The following is a 4707-nucleotide window of genomic DNA, read 5'->3' on the forward strand; positions in this document are numbered from 1 at the left end:
CATGATGGCTGTTAGGATATTGCTCTATATAAAAGCTCAAGTTTCTATCCGGAAAACATACATTGAGAGACGTTTGGTGAGGTATGTTGTTGACATTTTTGGTTTGAAGGTCTGGGTTGAACCACTGAAGTCCACATACGAGCTTCGCGCATCTCGTCTCATATAATTGATGACGTCAGGTGTCTGATCCGCCCAATATTAAATAAATCATGGTTAGCAAAAGCATGTATGTTGTAGACTTCAGAGTTTTGATCCGATGGACCGAAAATAAGACCAACGAAGAAGTATATGACTTTATGAACATAAGGCCAAACTTATTGAAAACAATTGAAACAAGAAATATCAAATAGTTTGGGCATACAAAGCGCCACATCTCGATCCAAAACCACATTTTGGAGGGATGCGTGGAGGGAAGGTGGACAAGAGGACGACCGGCAAGGTTATGGATGGATGACATCAAGTCCTGGACTGGCTTTACTGCAGCTGAAGGCAACGACAGGGCGGCGGATAGACGTGCTTGGCAGGAAATTTCACGTCGACACATGAAGAAATGACAAGCCGGATAGATCGTAAAAATCGAGAATTCAGAAGTTTGATCCGCCAACCATCTATATTTATTGCCTGATTATTACATCAACATGCCAATATACTAGCGTGATGCTATGCTGCTAAGAAGATAGAGTGTCGCCCCAGAGGGTTTGAAGGAAGATGCCTCTGCAGAATCCTGAAACTTGAAAGGCGATCAACAGCATATATGCTTCAACAATCGTGACGTCACTTCCCTCGTAATGACGCATAGTAACTTAATAACTGGTTCTCACCTATCAAAACAATAGCGGGCGGCCTTATGAAATACTTCTCCGATAAGCATAAAATTGTTACGAGAGGAGAAAAAAAACCATTATAAATCTGATCATGTTTTAACTTTTATACATTCTGATCACATGGCATGTGAAAAAAGTTCTAACCAGCATGAAGAGTAAAAAGTACCGATTTTCTTTGTTCAAAACCACGCTGCTTGTTGCTGGGCGGACGCGACATCAGACTATTGGATCCAATTTACAAACGAAGAAATCTCCAGACGCACAAGAATGAAAAACCTAGGGGATGAAGTCAAACAGTTACGATAGGACGTTCTCCGAATGAAAAAGCCCAGACTGCCTTGCGCAACACTAAGATGTTCGTCATGTGGACAGAGAAAGGGAGGCAAACCATTGGGCACCCGGAGGAGGACATTTGAAGAGGAGATGAAAGAGGCTGGAAATACATGGAATGAACTGTGCTGGCTGGCCCGGGACAGAGATGCCTTTGAGGACTTTGTCGGTGCCTTATGTTTCACTAAGGAATAAATCGACATAAATGTATTGAACATCTTGCTCTCACAGGAAAGATAGAAGGTAAAAAGAGTAAAGGTTGACCAAGAAAAACATATTTGAATAGTTTGAACAGCTGGGTGACAAAGAAAGAGAAGAGTAATATTAGTTTTCTGAGGTTATTTGATCAGAGAGATGAATGGCGTATCATGATCACCGATGTCTGGCACAGACTTGGTACTTGAAGAATAAGAAGAAGGAACCAAGAGAATAAATAAGTGGATGTAGACTGAAAACTATCATATTTAAACCAAAAAGAACAAGACAGCTTCGGAAAAAAAAGAAAACAAGAAAATAAAATGATTTGGGATAAAAACGCTTAATCAGCCATTTAAAAAAATAGCATTGGTATAATACGAGTAATTATAACAATGATATAAACCTAACCCGATGTTAACAGATTTTCAGATCTAACAACCTAACAACATAATAGGCCCGATTTAAGGGGCGGTTTGTGTCATTTCTAAAAAAAAAACAACCTATATTGGGCGGTATTAATCATTCTGTATCATCAATATAGGTTAAAAAACAACATTTATGGTGAAAAACATTAATTATCTGTACCCATTTTGCGATCTAATTTGGGGGTCTGACATAACAAAAATATAACAATATTGGGCAAACGTTCCACAAAAACTAATGAAGGAATGACCTCCATATTCTTACCTCTTGTCAACATTGTACTATAGTGTCTCACAACAGAGAGATCTTACGGCTTTAGCTTATGGAATTTTTTATTAGATCATTACAAATTTGAGAATCAAAATGTTATGACAAAATTGATGTAAAAATTCAGATTTAGGATTATAATTTAAAATTCACATATCTTATCAAAAAATCTCTCTATGGTGACACAATACATTATCTCTGTCATAACTGTGGAAATTTTCAGACAATTTCATTGAATAGATTCTGAGAAACTTTTGACACAGTTTCCCATACCCTTAGAAAAATGACATTTTGAGAAGATAGCAAAATGGCTTCCAGTTTTTCACACTTTTCTTACTACCCGTACCAATTTCGACTGTGTTTTTCGTGCCTTTATAGTTAAATTAAGAATTTGAACTTCAATTATATTATTTCTAAGGTAATAAAATATCATTTTCCATCAAAATATCAAAATCAAATTTTTGAAGGATTTTCCTAATAATTAGACCCAAACCGCCCCTTAATTTTTTTGTAATGGACAATGTAGGTGTCCATAGAGTCTTTTCCTGATTTCAAAGACATTTTAGTCTTAAACCCTTATAGATATTTCCGTCTATTTTACACCATCTTTCAAAGGAAAAGCCTTACATGTATGTCAATTGGCCAAAGATAGACACACGAATAATAATAATAATAATAATAATAATAATAATAATAATAATAATAATAATAATAATAATAATAATAAAAATAATAATAATAATGATAATAATAATAATAATAATAATAATAATAATAATAATAATAATAATAATAATAATAATAATAATAAAAGTAAAAATGATAATAAAATAAATAATAATAATAATAATAATAATAATAATAATAATAATAATAATAATAATAATAATAATAATAATAATAATAATAATAATAATAATAATAATAATAATAATAATAATAATAATAATAATAATAATAATAATAATAATAATAATAATAATAATAATAATCGTCATCATAATAATAATCATAATGATAATAGTTTAAGGTTTATGTAGAGCAATATCCTATAAACGCGCTGAAAGCGATTTATAAAGGGTACCTAACTAACAGCTACGTAACATGTAGGACACGACATGACACATATTAGGTGGTGTTACTAATTCTTCAGACATAGACGAAGTTGTCTAAGACCAGGAACTCATTTTACACCTGAGTACGGTAAAAAAACATGTGAGAAAAGAGTATTTGTCTACGACTCAACTATGCGCCGGCTGAGGCTCGAATCCAGAACCAATTAATATTTAATACAATTTTTTTTAAAATGACCTTTATATAGCGCAATATCCACTAAGTGTGCTCAAAGCGCTTTACAAGTGGTCCCTGGTCATCAGCAAAATTTAACATGTAGGACAGGACATGACGCCTGTTAGGGGATATTACACATGAATGAGTACGGTGAGAGAATGTGAGTAAAGAGCCTTTTCCAATAACTTAATTATCCGCCGAGCGCGAGTCTCTAACCCAGGAGCTTCCGATCTAAAAGCAAGTGTCATACCACTAGACCACACAGCCGCACAAATCTTCATGGAAACCCTGGATATAGCGTCGGTTTGAGAGTACTTCCATTACAAAAATGTCGCACAAATCTTCATGGAAACCCTGGATATAGCGTCGGTTTGAGAGTACTTCCATTAGAAAAATGTCGCACCAATCTTCATGGAAACCCTGGATATAGCGTCGGTTTGAGAGTACTTCCATTACAAAAATGTCGCACAAATCTTCATGGAAACCCTGGATATATCGTCGGTTTGAGAGTACTTCCATTACAAAAATGTCGCACAAATCTTAATGGAAACCCTAGGTATATCGTCGGTTTGAGAGTACTTCCATTACAAAAATGTCGCACAAATCTTCATGGAAACCCTGGATATAGCGTCGGTTTGAGAGTACTTCCATTAGAAAAATGTCGCACAAATCTTCATGGAAACCCTGGATATATCGTCGGTTTGAGAGTACTTCCATTACAAAAATGTCGCACAAATCTTCATGGAAACCCTGGATATAGCGTCGGTTTGAGAGTACTTTCCATTAGAAAAATGTCGCACAAATCTTCATGGAAACCCTGGATATATCGTCGGTTTGAGAGTACTTCCATTACAAAAATGTCACAAAAATATTTATATATTTTTATTATACATAATCAGAAAGAGAGAGCGTGTCAAATCTTACCTTTCAATTCCCAGTATTTGCATGTTCGTTTTGTGATTTCGTTCTCACATAAATTTTATTATTTGGCTACAACAAACACAAATCTGGCTTCAGCCTTTCCTGTTCCAGTCTTAATTCTTTGACAGGTTTTGAAACTGAAAGTGAAACTGTTAGGTCTAATTAATGTGACTTCGAGTTTGATATTTCTTTGGTGTTTTACAAGTCATAGTGGTCAACACCAGGTAAGCCAGCCTTTTGTTTATTCTTGAATTTACACGTGTAATATTTCACTATTATGAGTATGTGTAACGAAAATCCCTATTTTGAAAGGTTTGGCAAATTTTCGAAGAATTTGGCAAGTTTTTGTCACATATTTGGCAAGTTGTCCTGAAAAAACTGGCAACCTGACACTTACCCAATTCATGGTTGAAAGTGAAGAAAACAGCCGTAAAGAATCGGAGATATGAAGTAA

The 4707-nt window shown here is 34.7% G+C and overlaps 1 protein-coding gene across 1 annotated transcript in view; it reads right to left on the minus strand.

Moving 5' to 3' along the window:
- LOC144960637 (uncharacterized) overlaps positions 1-4707 on the minus strand; it is a 20170-nt gene that overhangs the window by 13775 nt on the left and 1688 nt on the right. The gene's annotated exons all lie outside the window — the stretch shown is intronic.

This window comes from Berghia stephanieae, chromosome 15 (assembly GCF_034508935.2).
Source record: "Berghia stephanieae isolate SIO BIC M18660-M18661 chromosome 15, UCSD_Bste_1.3, whole genome shotgun sequence".
NCBI classification, from domain to species: Eukaryota; Metazoa; Mollusca; class Gastropoda; order Nudibranchia; family Aeolidiidae; genus Berghia; species Berghia stephanieae.